The 15,727-nt window shown below is 32.4% G+C and overlaps 1 long non-coding RNA gene and 2 pseudogenes across 1 annotated transcript; 2 read left to right on the top strand and 1 right to left on the bottom strand.

The window, feature by feature from the left end:
* The first annotated feature begins 5,819 nt into the window (after positions 1-5,819).
* LOC132605409 (uncharacterized) lies at positions 5,820-7,096 on the top strand. The gene is made up of 2 exons (XR_009569175.1): positions 5,820-6,138; positions 6,735-7,096. It is a non-coding gene; the product is annotated as an uncharacterized LOC132605409 (long non-coding RNA).
* Positions 7,097-9,646: 2,550 nt separating this feature from the next.
* On the top strand, positions 9,647-10,827 carry LOC132608286 (pentatricopeptide repeat-containing protein At2g32630-like; annotated as a pseudogene).
* A 445-nt stretch (positions 10,828-11,272) lies between these two features.
* Positions 11,273-14,566, bottom strand: LOC132607118 (pentatricopeptide repeat-containing protein At2g32630-like; annotated as a pseudogene).
* Positions 14,567-15,727: the final 1,161 nt, after the last annotated feature.

Genomic DNA, 15,727 nt, shown 5'->3' with positions numbered 1-15,727 from the left:
TGATCCACGTTATACAATTTATATTGTATAACGTGGATCAGTCCACGTTATACAATTAATTTTATTTTATTTTTAATTTTTCGTTGACTTGGTGTCAGATGAAATTTTTTTTTTGGGTATATCGTGAATCAGCCCACAATATACCCCTTTTGGTATATAAATTTTTGATCATTCCGTTTTGGTAAATACCGTGTATTTTTATACCCTTTAGGCTCCGGACTCCGGTTGTTTATATATAATATTTCTGTCAGTTCAAGTTCCATGTATAAATAGCCATGAATTTTAAAATCTATTCATATACTATCTAGAACAATATAAACAACCGCTGAATTTGAATTGTTTAAACGTAGAACTTGAATTGTCACGCATTCTATGTATAGGTAACAATAGGTTTCTTAAACAAATTATTGTTGTTTATACATGGAACATGTGTTAGTTCATGTTCTTTTTATAAATAACTACAATGTCTTAATATAACAACAATTTTCAGCGACGATTTTGATTTAAAATCACATCAAAACGATCTTAAATTTTGTATTCAACCTCTCAATATCATTTTCAACAATTTCAAATGATACCCACTTTAAAATAATACAAAATCAAATTTGAAAAATCAAATCTCCTCATAATACAATTTTCTTACGTGAATTTTTAACAATCCCCAAGAATTCTTATACAAAAAAATTTCATATCTAAAGAAGAAGAAGCTGGAGGAAAAGAAAAAGAATAAGAGGAGGAGGAGGAAAAAAAGATAAGAAGAGATCGTATGAGAGAGAAAAGAGGTGAAATGTTTTTTTTTTTTTTTTTTTATGAATTTTTTTAGTTTTAATTATTTACCCAAAACTTTTAATATTCTAATCTAGCCCCCCTTAAAATTTAATCGACCATGTGAAATAAAATAAATGAAAGAAGAAAATGAAATCCCTTATCCTTGTAATGAGGAAAGTTTTGACTCAATAATTCCTCACATGTCATTGCTAATACTTTTAATAGAGTTACTCCTACACCTTAGACCTTAATCAACAGAAGTTAGGCCAACATGTTTTCATCTTGAAATAATGTTTGAAAGGGAATCAACTGTTGAAATATGAATTATTTTTACTTGTTAAGACTCTCATTTAAATTTAGACCTCTATTAAATACAAATTATAATATCAAAATATTCCTGAACTAACAAATAAAGTAACTCTTCCAAATCTGTGAGTTTATTGGATCAAAGCGGGGAATACATCGGCGGGCAATTAGAAATAAGAAAGCCGACAGATTCTATCATCAAAGCCGACATTTTTTTTTTTTTTTGGTTAAGTAGACATTTATAATTTAGATAATATTAAAAATTAAAATCATTACAAATAGTAGAGCTCCTTAGAGGAAGCAGTACTAGTTTTTCTAATAAAAAATACAGTCTAATCTTCGGCTTCTCCATTTGCTCTAATATTAATGATCTGTAATCGTTAGCCAGTAGCCAAGGAGGAAATATAGTTTATATCCTAAGTTCCCAACAAACTTTTGGAGTTCTGTGCGTGTCGCCGCGTTTGAAAAAGAATTTGATCAACCAGTCAAACTAATCATCACACCCACCAATTCTAAAATTTTATCCAGTCTGTAAACGTTTATTTCATTATTTGAAATTTAAGTTACTATGACAATATATTTTGCTCTATCATGATATCACATCATACTATTCTATAGTCTAATTGACAACCAGTCATATTAAAGAATGAATCAATATGAAAATCACAACTTCCCTATTAAAATTATGACAATTTAACTTATTCTTTCACTTAGATAAACCGTAATTAAGGAATATATATATATATATATATATATATATTCGGAACCAATGTATAATTAAATGAAATTGATGTAAGAATATATGTTAATTAGTTATTGGATAATGTATGGCTAAGTGATAAATCTTGTGACAAAAGCACATATCATATGTACAATGTTTTGACATATGTACCGAATGAGAATAGTTTTTTTTTCCCCCTCTATATTATACTAGGCCTGTAATTATTCTTGGATAGAGGCAAACTGGCCGGGGCAATTTGCACGATTGCCTTTATTCGCGGGTGGTCTTTAATTTTGCCTCTAAAATTGCTGGTCATTAATTTTTGTATTTCGCTTAATATCCCAAGATTCAAGATTTGAACCCCTGCTCAGTCAAAAAAAATATGCAAGATAGAGTTTCTTAACAAAATTAGATCTATTCGGGTAAAAGTTAAGCCTTAAGGCAGAAATTTGCCTTAAGACAAACTTTTGCCCAAAATTAAGCATTAAAGATTAGTGCATTTGAAGGGAAATCCGCATAAAAAAATGAACCGGGCTGCCAGGAAGGGGTCATTTTGTTATATGTTGTTTAGTCCAAAGAGCGTGTGCATTGTCTTTGACTAAAAAGTCATTTAACTCGTGCTTATATACCTATGGCATATACAGTCAAGCCTTTCTATAACAGTATCGTTGAATTCAAATTTTTTTGGTTATTATAAGAAATTGCTGTTATACGCTTATAACAACATTTGCCATTTAAATAATAGTTAGCTGTTATAGGCAAAAAATATGCATAGAATCTATTTTTTTTATTTTTTAATGTTGTAAAAAAAAAATTATTTAAATTTTAAATCTCAAAGATATGAATGATTTACTAACTAAACATTAAAGAAAGTTAATACAATTTCAAAAAATTCATAACTGAATGTATATAGTTTTAAGCTCCAATACACACATTTTAAATCTATGATACTTGAAAATTAAATTCTTTCAAGATTGATGGGAGAAATTTTATTGTAGCTTATTTCGTAGAATCTAATCTCTAGTGATGATAAAATACTTGAATTTATGAAGATTTGCGACTAAATAAACCACAAAAGAGTATCCAATTGCTTTCCCTTGAAGGGAATCTAAGAGTTGGACCGTTGAATCTTCTAATCCAGTCAAGTAACAATAAGTTGAGTTTCTTCGTCAGCACTTTCATTGTCGACTTAGGCTTCCATATTCTTGAGCTTGTTCTCTCACTCCAATGACATGGGCAATAATCTCTTCATCAGTGAAAGCTTTAATGATCGGAAGTGTTGCATCAAACTCCACATATGTATTATATATAATATTTTTCGTAAATATAGTATATTAAGGCATCAAATTAAATATTTGGTCAAAATCTATAGTACTTATTATTGGTAATCATAGATATTCTATTTTTATAAAGATTATTAATAATTATATTACCAAAAAAATCGTATAGCTGTTATATGAGGGGTGATTTTACAAAGAGCGTACTGTTATAAAGTTAGTTGTTGCTGTTATAGCTGAAATGCTGTTATAGAGAAGTAAAATATGACATAAAAAATCGGTTCCGAAAATTTTTAGCTGTTATAAAGAGGTGCTGCTATACGCGGATGCCGTTATAGAAAGGTCTGACTGTATAGTGCTTTGTTCTCTAAATCAAATTCTTTTTTCCCCGGTTAAAATCCAATCGAGTTAAGTTTGCAACCAATCCCCTCCCCCCCCCCCCCCCCACCCAAAAAGGTTAAGCATCTCTGTCAATTTACATATTGATTCTTTGTTTAGAAAGCTTTACTAGTTACATAATATATTATTTTTTATAGCCATTCAGTATTTAGTACCAACTGAAATTTGTCTAATTCAAATTCACGCCGTGTAGGGCCAATTAAAGGAGAAACCTTTTGTATCAGGGGTTTTTCCCATTGTATCAGGGGTTTTTCCCATTCTCCCGGCTCTAACTCGAGATTTCTGGTAAAAGGGTGAAGAAATTTCATCCATCCTGTTATACTTCTTGGTGATTAAACAATTATATGTATACATATATACCAAGGGTGGATTGATCTTCTATATTAGCTACGGGTTCGGCAGAACTCCGTAGTTTTGTCTTAAACCCTGTAATTGTGTTAAGAAATTTACTTAATATGTATAAATAATATATTAAGAATCCAACAATAAGCAAAAAAGTTCATGATCTAGAACCTATAAACTTAAAATCCTGAATTCATATTTGAAATATACCGTCAAAAACCAGGATATAGATTAAGTCAGGAGTATTGATGACTTTAAATAATATTTGGATAGATATTCATGTGAACAGAATTAAATGTTGTGCCTAGGAAGAAACCTTAATGGCGTGCGGAATAGTTTAATCCACGTCATGATTAAGTAAACCCTTAATTCCCGTCCCAAAAGCCTATTTATACTTGAAATCCTTATATATCCTCTCAACATTCGAAGACAACTTTCCCTTATATAAATCTTCAATCTCTTCCTTCCCATTTTGTACAAATTACAATGGCTGGAAAACCAAGAATCATGAGGATCAAATTCGAGTCTCCAACATCAGAATTTTATGCTGAAGTTAGAGAAAAAAGTAGTGTGAGTGAATTAATGAAGATAGTCACAAGAGTATGGGGAGATGAATACATGAGACTTTATCATAAGTCTAAAGAAATGAAGAGTGATCAATTTTTATCTGCTTATAATATCAAAGATGGATCTATTGTCAAAGTTCAAGTTCTTGCAGAACCTCCTGATCAGCCAAGAAATGTTTGCACAAACAACTTCAAGTTCATGGAAAACAACAAGAAGTTAAATAGATTTTCAATTGTTGGCTTAAATATTCATTGTGTTTCTTGAGGGGTATTATTATGCCTCTTCAGTTAAATGTAATTTATTGATTGTTCCAAAATTGTTGTTAACAATGATTCCCAGAATGAAGGTTACTTCATTTGTTGTATGAAAGAATATTCCATTGAACTATGTATACTCTTTGATCATGTTGTCCTTAATTTCTTCCCTCGCCAGTTTATGTTTGTTCCCTGTGCAAGGAACCTATCGACCAGATTGTCTGTCTTATTTTCATGTTAATAATTCTACTTATTATGAATAATTATTTATAATTGTATTTTAAGTGAGTGGACAAATGCTTTTTTTAAGTTGTCAGTGTATATACATGGTTAAGCACGTAATGCTCTATCCGGTTCATTTTACTTGTCATGTTACCGTGAAAAACATTAACTAAAAGCAGAGGCAGATCTAGAAGTTGAAGTTTTATGAGCTTTTATAGCAACCTCAAATTAATATACATTAATAATTAGGTTCAATTTTATACTCCCTCTGTTTCAATTTATGTGAACGTATTTCCTTATTAGTCCGTGCCAAAAAGAATGACCACATTCCTAATAAGGAAACAAATTCACTTTATGAAATAATTTGCAGCCACACAAATATTCAAGACTTATTTTGAACCACAAGTTTCAAAAGTCTTCATTCTTTCTTAAATGTCATGCTCAGTCAAATGGGTTCACATAAATTGAAACGGAGGGAATACTATTTTTCGTTTCACCATATAAATTATATCTGTCCACATTTATTAGAGTGTGCGTAAAGATTAAAAAAAAAAAATCTAACTGGATTTTATAAAATGACTAGTACTTTAAATGAATTATTTTTAATAATCATGATAAGTAAAATAGACTGGACATAATAGAAGAGGCTAATTCAAAAATTAAATTTATCATGTCTGAAAAGAATAATCTAAAAAGAATGGAAGATTAAGAAAAAGGTTTGTGTTTACTCTTGTTTATTTGTTCTTTTACTTGGTTTTATGGGAGGACATAATAAGAAAAGTATTGAATTTTTCCAAGAAGTTTAACTCTTGGTACATACGAGAAGTGAAAAAAATAAAAAGTATTCTCATCAGCCGACCACATTCTCAACACATTTAATAAGTTTAATTTGTCAAAGCATACGGCTAAAATATGCTCCATGTACAAATTCTTTGTGATAAAGTAATTTAACGATTTCCCGTCTTGGGACCCGGCTCCCCTCCAGTAGTGATCTCCTCATATTCCTCCAGTGCTATCCTAAATGAACTCCACGTGTCTTTTTAATTTTTAACGGACCAGATGCATTTTGCTAACCCAATTAATATTAACCATAGTTACCAGCATTTCTCTATCCTCTTTCTTCAGGCTCCCCTCCAGTGGTAATCTCCTCCTGTCCCTCCAGTGCTATCCTAAATGAACTCCACTGTCCTGTTAATCTTTTAATGGACCAGATACATTTTGCTAACCCAATGATATTAACTATGATTAATATTATCTCTCACTTCGGTCCTTCCTTCTCACTGTAAGCAAAACCTCTTCCTTAACTATCTAATCTCTTTGAAAAGTAAAACAGGAAAATGCAGATGTCCAACACAAATCACTCTTTTTTCATCACTGTTTTCACTCACACAAAAACAAAACACATTTCATACCAAGTCACTCAATAACTAGAGGAGAACAAATCTAAGGATGCAATTGGGTTATAAATTTTGAAAAATTCGAAAGTGCATCCAACCACTTTAAAACTAAGTTCCGGCGACAATGGGTATCAACAAAGCTTTGTTGTCTTCTTCGAATTTAAAAACTTGTCAACTTGAAATTTCTTTAGAACTATAAACACCAACTAAAGGACCTACAGAGAGGGCATGAAAATTGGAAAGGGAAAAATTGTTGATGCACTTGAATGTAGAATTTGGGTTTTTCTTTGTGAAAGGCATAAGAAATTTTCTTGGATTTTCTTTACCTCTTGCTGTTTTTATAATTGTATTCTTCAATTGAGGAGGCTGCTCACTCTGTTTTAACATTTTTCTTTTGATATTATTCCTATTAGTTCCAGTTACTTGGTTTACACAAGTAAATTTTTACATCTACTCGCTCTATTTTCTCATTTCTGTATAGATTTCGGGGCGGAACGAAAGCAGTGAAGAAAGAGGATAGAGAAATGCTGGTAACTATGGTTAATATTAATTGGGTTAGCAAAATGCATCTGGTCCGTTAAAAATTAAAAGGACACGTGGAGTTCATTTAGGATAGCACTGGAGGAACATGAGGAGATCACTACTGGAGGGGAGCCGGGTCCCCCGTCTTGAACCTACCATTCCAAAATGTACTCAAGTAGTTGAAGGCATTGTTTGACTGTGCTTAGTTTGTTGCCTTATTGATTTAGTTATTTTTGCATACAAATTATTTGAAGTTAAAAGGACGATGTCAGATTATATTCATTGTTGAATAAAGAGAAAAAGTTCAAATTTGCTCTTGTATCTTGAGAAAAGGTTTAGTTTTCCCTTTTTTTAAAGTCTGGCTCATTGGTGTATCATTAATTATAAGTTTGGCTTGAAATTGTCCTTGGTCACTAAATGGACCAATAATATATAGGAAAAAGGACCAAATTTTCCTATGATTTGCAAAAAGTCTTAACTTTGTTTTCTGACGAAATAGATACACAAATAATCCACTCATTTTCACTGCACATTCCTTCTTCCACTTTACCACGCCACCACTGATGGTGGAATGACATGTGGTGGCGTCGTTAAAATTGAAGAAGGAATGATCGAATTTTTTATGTATCCCATTTCGCCGGAGGGCAAGATTAGATCTTTTGCAAACCACAAAGATAGAGTTAGGCTTTTCACATATTATAGGGACAAATTTGGATCTTTTTCCTATATAATAGTATTTATTAGTTTATTAGTGAGTAAGGGAAATTTTGAACTAAAATTGCAACGGTGAAGACATAAATGAATCAAACTCTAGCGGAGGGGAAAGTTAGATCTTTTTGCGAAGTATAAGGGAAAATTCAAACCTTTTCCCTTTGAATTAAATATGCTTAATACATCAAACTCCTTTAAGTTTGTCAGTAAATTTCATTTAGACACTCGAACTACGATTTATTTTTGTCGAGCAACTGAATACATGATAAAGTGTTCCTATTAAACACTTTTGGTTCAAATTTTGAAAATACTTTTTGCTTATTCTCAAGTGTATATTACGTAGATAAGTTAACCACTTAAAATGTGTCACATCCTTTAATTATATGCATTAGCCTCAATAAGTTGTAAAACCTCAAGTATGTTCCAATTGAGGCTGATGTACATAACTAAAGGAGATGTCATATTTTATGTGGTTAAGTTAACGACCTAATAGAGGCTTGAGAACACAGACAAAAGTTTTTCCAATATTTGAACAAAAAATGTCTAATATGAACACTTTATTAAATATTCATGTGCTCCATTGAAACAAATGATAGTTGAAGTATCTAAGTGGAATTTTTCACTTACTGGCAAATTTAAGCACTATCAATGTACATTAAGCCAATTAAATATGAAAATATAATTTTGCTAATATAGTTATGTTACATAAAATAATTGAAGGAGGGAAGTATGTGTGATATTTAAAACCACAAAATAAATGTATGTATTACCAGTCTAAATCTCAAGGAAGGTTTGTATAATTCACCATTATCTAATCAACTGGACCATCAGTCCATTACTAACCAAATTCCGTCTGCCAAAGGAATACAACAAAAGAAACGAAGTTGAAGACAAAGGACACAAAGGGACCATGGCTTGGTGTAAGTCATTGTTAGCAATCTTACCCAGAAATTAAGTAAAAGATGGACAGAAAAAACGACAGATATATTGATATTAGTTAGATCGATTTAGGCGTCATTTGTTTTAATTATGATTAAGAAAGCTGAATACATGTCTGAATACTAAATGTATTAAGATTTAGATGTCTAATTCTAAATAGTTTCTTATCTATATCTGAATATATAAAATTTCTTTTTATTATAAATTTAAAATTTAAATAATTTTCTTTTTAAGGATGCAACAAAAAGTAATTGCTTATGATAAAATAGCACATACAGTCTACAGTCTACAATCATTAACACTGAGCTTATTTTTTGAATAAGAGAGTTTTTGTCCTGACAAAAATTAAATTTAAGCACTTATTTTAAGGACAAAAACACATTTAATTTCTCAAGTTTTCAAAGCACAAAGATTTCTTCGCCGGAGCAAAGTTTGAAATTGAGACTGACCAATCGAGATCATTACACAAATCACTTACTAAATTTTTGCAACATAAACTAAATTTATCCAAAGCATGTAATATTGGATAAATTTCCTCAAAAAGAAACAAGATAACAAAGCAAAGAACCATAATTGCATATTTGCATTAGAAAATACTCCCTCCATCCACTTTTATTTGTCATGTATATTATTGGATAAATTTCCTCAAAAAGAAACAAGATAAACAAAGCAAAGAACCATAATTGCATTAGAAAATACTCCCTCCATCCACTTTTACTTGTCATGTATATTAAAAATAGTTTGTCCATTTTTACTTATTTAGTTTGGATAATCAAGACATAATTTATCATTTCATACCTATTTTACTCTAATCCTTAATTTTTGGGTTGGAAAGTGCAAGGAATTCTTAGTGACTGCATAACTTTTAAAGTATGTTTTATTAATTTCAATCATTAGGTTATCTAGCAATAATTGAGGTGATATAGTAATAAAATTCTTATTCTATTTTTAGCTCCTTAATAGGCGTGTCACCTAACCATTAATACTACAAAAAACTTTCTTTTGCAGCATGAGCGTATAAAATGAGGACTTAATGGAAGCTTTCGAAAGTATATGGGGCCAATTTCGACTCCTTCAAAAATATTCGAGGGCTAAAATTCAATATTTCCCAAGTCCTGAAGAATTCCAAATTACACCTTTTGCTCATCTCAGGCATAAATTTTAGAATGAAACTTCCTTTGTAAAATTGCTCCTCTATCATTAAACATTAATTGTAACCATTGAAATTAAAGATTAATGATAGAGCTAATATGGTCACTTACTTGCTATGAAAAGGCATAAACAATATGATTCCTTGTTTAAGTTTTTTCAGAAAATGCATAGTTGAGTTTCATGTGAAATTTACAGTTTATTCAATGACAGTAGTAATTGATGGATTGTGTAAAATGGGTGAGATTTGTAAGGCAAGAAAGTTCATGGATCAAATGTTTATTAAACCAAATGATTATTACACTTATAAAACATTATTGCATACATATATCAAGAAACAAGATTTTGTGGTTGTAAAGGAAATTTTAAGGACAATGGAGAAAGAAAGGTTGGATCTTTGATTAAAATATATACTATTTTTGGAAAATTTGAAGAGGTTAAGAGATTATTTATGGAAATAGAAGAGAAGGGTATTCAACCAGATGTTTATTTATACACTTCTATGATTAGTGGTTATAGTAAGTTGGGAAATGTTAGAAAGGCATTCCAAGTGTTCGATGAAATGTCTGAGGGAGGTTTTGCTCCTGATCGTTACACATATGGTGGTTTGATAAATGGATTGTGCAAAGCTGGATGGAGCATTGAGGGTACAGAGAGTTATGGAGGGTGAAGGACATGAGCCTGATGCAAAGCTAAAAGGACACTTATTGAGATGGAAATGAGTGGAGTTAAGCCTAACACCAAAACATACACTGCGTTGATAGATGGTTATTGCAAGAAAGGTATGATGAATGAAGCTTATAAGCTAAGGATTGTCATGGAATCTAAGGACTTGATACCTAATGTATATACATATACTTCACTAGTACACGGGGAATGCAAGTCAGGAAAGGTAGATGATGCTGTGAAGCTTTTCAACGAGATGCCTACAAAGGGTTTAGTTCCGAATGTTAAGACTTACACAGCAATGATTTCCGGCTTATTAAAAGAGGGCAGATCACATGAAGCCCTCAGATTATATAATCAGATGATAGAGGCAGGCGTAATACCTGATGCTGCTGCATACTCTGCATTTGTGGGTGGCCTTCATAGTTGAAATTTATTTAGTGTGTGAAATTCTTCTCTAGGAATTTGTAAATAGTTAACTTTATTTGCAGGATCATTTTTTTATTAAACTGGAATTCACTGAGTTGAACCATTGGATATTGTGCATGTACTTGTGTATATTATATTGCTGTAGAATGCTTCTCCCATGTCTAAACTTTGTACTCTAATTAATATGTACATGTGCATGTCGAAAAGATTAAAATTAAGGACCATGTCTTTGTGCTTGTTGAAAAGAAAATTCCGCATGTGCAGCACATATAGGAGGAGACCTCATATATGTAACTTGACATCGTTGAAAATATAAAGGTTAAGAGCCATCCCTTGTTGCATATATAGCAAAGAAAAATCTGCACGGTTAGTATTTCGCAATATACTCGACAGTGTTATCAAAAGCTAAAAGCGTAAAAGATAATGATTTAAGCTTTGTTGCGCAAAACACAATTAAAATGCATACTTCAGTGGAAAAGGCCCAAATGAACGATATAAAGTAAAATAAGATAATGTAATTTTAAGAATAATAATTATTAATACAAATGACAATAATAAAAAGGAAAAGAAGAATATAGAAATTTACGTTACCGATTTCAGATAAAGCCCCCAAAATGCATCAGAAATATAGCATTCAGATTTTTAAACATTAGGATCAGATACAGAAGAGTGATAATTACACAATCACTGGCTAAAGTGAGGAGAGTAATTTAAAAGGACTTTCTTTTGCAGCACGAGCTTCAAATATGAGGACTTAAGTGGGACTAAATAAATTTCAACTATGAAGGTTACCCACAAGTGACAAGTGCAGAATATGCAGTAGCATAATATTACACATGCCTCTATCATCTGATTGTATAATCTGAGGGCTTCATCTGATCTGCCCTCTTTTGATCAGCCAGAAATCATCGTTGTGTAAGTCACAACATTTGGAACTAAACCCTTTGTAGGCATCTCGTTGAAAAGCTTTATAGCATCATCTACCTTTCCCGATTTGCATGCCCCGTGTACAAGTGAGGTGTACGTATAGACATTAGGTATCAGTCCTTAGATTCCATGACAATCCGTAGCTTATAAGCTTCTTTCATCATACCGTTCTTGCAATAGCCCTGTATTAGCGCAGTGTATGTTCTCATGTTAGGCATAACTCCCTTAGTTTCCATCTCACTAAATACCGCTTTTGCTTCAACAAAATTACCCTGCTTGCAATAACCAACTACCAGGGGATTGTAAGTAATTGTGTTAGGCTTAACTCCCATTGCTTCCATCTCACTATATACCGATTTTGCCTCAAAAAAATTACCCTGCTTGCAATAACCATCAATCAGGGTATTGAAAGTGAATGTGTTAGGCTTAAGTCCCTTAGCTTCCATCTCACCAAGCACCCTTTCTGCTTCAACAAAATTTCCCTGCTTGCAGTAACCATCTATCAGGACATTGTAAGTAATGTGCCGGGCTTAACTCCCTTAGTTTCCATCTCACTAAATACCGATTTTGCTTCAATAAAATTACCCTGCTTGCAGTAACCATCTAACAGGGTATTGTAGGTTGCCGTCTCAGGATTAACTCTCTTAGTTTCCATCTCAAGAAGTACCCTTTTTGCTTCAATCAAATTTCCTTCCTTGCAATAAATATCAATCAAAGATGTATAAGCATTGACATTTGGAGCTACACCTCGATCCACCATCAAGAGCAGCGAACTCTTTGCTTCATCATGCCGATCTAGCTTACGCAACCCAGTGGCAATTATATTGGAAACACTTGCATCAACCTCATGTCCTTTGCCCTCCATAACTCTCTGCAGCCTCCTTGCTTCATCCACATTGCCTTGCTTACAGTAACCATCCATCATCGTACTAAATATTACCCCTATCTATGTCAACTCCCTTGCTTTCCGTCTCATTAAGCAAATTTTCAGCTTCTTGCATTTGTCCAAACTTGCACAAGCCATTTGTCTTCCAAAATTGCTACAAGCACTAATCATAGAATTGTACAAATAAACATCTGGCTCCATGCCCTTCTCATCTATTTCCCTAAATAACTTCTCAACCTCTTCAAGATCGCCAAACATTGAATATCCTTTAATCAAAAGTGTATAACTTGTCACATTGATATCGAAACCATCCTTCTCCATCGTCCTCAAAATCTCCTTTACAGCCACAAAATCTCCTTTACGGCCACAAAATCTGGGTTCTTTATGTATGCTTGTGATAATGTCTTATTAAGTGCTCATTTGGTTTCACCCCATTACTAACCATTATTTTATCCATGAGCTTTCTTGCCTTACAAACCTCCCCCATTTTACACAACCCATCAATTACCACCGTCATTGAATAAACTGTAATTTTCACATCAGACTCAACCATCTTCTGGAAAAACTCCGACAATGAGTCATATCGCTTTTGCCTTTCAAAGCAGTTAAGTACACCATAAAAGCTCTATCATCAATTTCAAATTCCCCTTTTTTCAAATACTCAAAAACCTCTACACCTTCCTTAAACCTCATTATATCAACATAAACACTAAATAACATATTAAACTGAGAGCAACTTGTAGAGCAAAAGGACTCTCTCTGAGTGAAATGGGTGAAATGGCATATATATGAAAACTGAGAATAATATCTGGGAACATAAGGCACCCCAGGACTCCAGTTGGTATCGGAGGAAGATTGTTGCTCTGAAAGAAGACATGAAGAACTGGTATGCACATGGAAAGTATATACTTACATTGGGAGGTAAGTATTCTATTACTGGGAGCTACAATGCAACTTTGGGTACCCCAACGAAATTGGAGAATGCTGATCTAATTTGGAATGGCATAGCTCAACCGAAACATAGGTTTATAGTATGGTTAGCTGTACAGGGGAAGGTTGCTTACAAAGGATAGACTAATGAGACTGAACATACATGTTGACTGCCCACAGTGTTGCTTATGTGATGTTCAAGCAAGGGAGACACCAGGGCATTTAGTTGTTGATTGTGCTTGGTTTAAACAGTTACAGGGTACTATCTTAAGATGGACTGATGTTCAACTACAGGCTGCTGAGGTGAAGCAAGTGCTGCAAGACATTAAAAGGAAACACTGGAAACAGGGACAGAAAGAAATTTTAGCTGCTCTATGGGGTGCAATGATCTATCATACTTGGACAGCTAGAAATTCGAAAGTGTTTAAGGGAGCATGTGTAAATATTGAGGTTTCGATAGCACAGATTAAAAAAGAAGCTATAGAAAGGATAGAACTGATGAAACAGACAAAGAAAATGTATAGATGTAGGAGTTTCGTTCAGCATTTACTATGTAACTAGACTGCTCGGAGGCTTAATCTTCCGGGCACTCTTCCTAGAAGGTGGCCAAGGGGATTAGGTGTTTTCTTAGGTGTATTTTTGTTTTATTGTTATTAACGGTGATATTCGCAGTTGTTACCAACAAACATATTAAACACCTTCCCAATAACCCCATGTTCAACATGATTCTCACTCAACAAAGAAGCTATTTTTGAAACTAGTTTACTCATACCATCATCATCAACAACAACATTCAACACACTCTTGGCTTCACTAAACTTCCCAGATTTAAACAAGATCAAAACTAAAGCTAATGGGCTTCAAGATTGGGTCTTTGGTGACTTAAAGATAGGTTTTTTTGAAGGACATTGTAGAAGACTAAGATACAGGAACAGAAGGGTTAGAAAGAACAAGATGGGTTACACGTGGATTAAGGTGGGAAATTAGAGAAGGTGGGAATTTCGTTAATAGACCTTAAATTTATTAAGGAATTGGAGATTAATTTGGCAATGACTTCATCGGGTTTCTTGGAATAAACTTGTTTTCCAGCTTTGAAAAACTTTTGAGTCGACATTTAAGCACAATATTTTTACAGTTGTTATGAATATACTGAACTAAAGTATCTGTCCATTTAATTCTTACACATCACATACATGAATTACTTGAATTCATATGTATCTATTTATTATGTAATTTCATTCTTGCCTCTGATGATGTGCTTTGTAACTATAAATAGAGCACTTTTGGCTCATGGATTAGATACTTGAAATAAGAAAGAGAGTCTTCTCTGCCTCTTTACTTCTTTGTCTATATTTCTTGTCTTATATTGCTCTAATTTTATAACAAGTTATCAGCACGAAACTCTAATCAACTGAGAAGGTTTCGGTATGATTTTCATTTTTTTTTATGTTACGAACATCAAGCAAGGTATGTTTTCCAAAAGATCGACTTTAATTTGGTTCTTGGAATACATAATTATCATTATTATTACATTCAACTATGTCAGCCTTGAACTTAATTATATCTTGAATTCTCAAGACATAAGCACAAAATAATGTTAACGACAGTGGTTGCTATAGAAGCTTAAATGAATTTGATATAGGTTAATTGCCTTTAGTCTTATAATTACAACCACATGCCTATGATTAAATAATCTTACCTTGATCACTATTATGGGTTTGAATATATGTGGTACGATATAAGGAAATTACCACTCACATTTAGTGCTATTTTATTATTCATAAAATGTTAAAGTTATTTATTACAAGTAAACTATGACAGTTTACGATATGAGATTGCATATGTATTATTTTATTCGGTAGCTACATAGCCCGTGAATTAGCTGCTTAATTAACGATCACATGAAATCTTTGTGTGAAAAATAGTTTTCTCTATGATAAAAGACTCTACACATGCATGACTAAGATTTTCATTAACATGTGAATGTAAATGTCGGCAATTAATTGCATCTTGTTCGTCATTCATATTAAGGGAGTGATGATCATCAAATTTATTTGAATATCAATATCAGATGTATATTCATTAAATATCAAAGGGAATACTATGAAATACATGTTCGTTTCATTAGCAAATGTTACTTACAGAATTGTAAGAAATATATGACTATTAGACCGATAATAAATATTCATAAAGTCTTATTAATTAGCACTAAGCATTTAACTTTTGTAACTGTAAAAAATTAAGTGACAAGACGCTCAAGGTATTATTAATTATGGTTGGTTCTTATGATCACTTAAAGTGAAAATATTTTCAAA

The sequence above is a fragment of the Lycium barbarum genome, chromosome 8, assembly GCF_019175385.1.
Source record: "Lycium barbarum isolate Lr01 chromosome 8, ASM1917538v2, whole genome shotgun sequence".
NCBI lineage: Eukaryota > Viridiplantae > Streptophyta > Magnoliopsida > Solanales > Solanaceae > Lycium > Lycium barbarum.
This window is presented reverse-complemented; position numbering and strand designations above follow the sequence as displayed.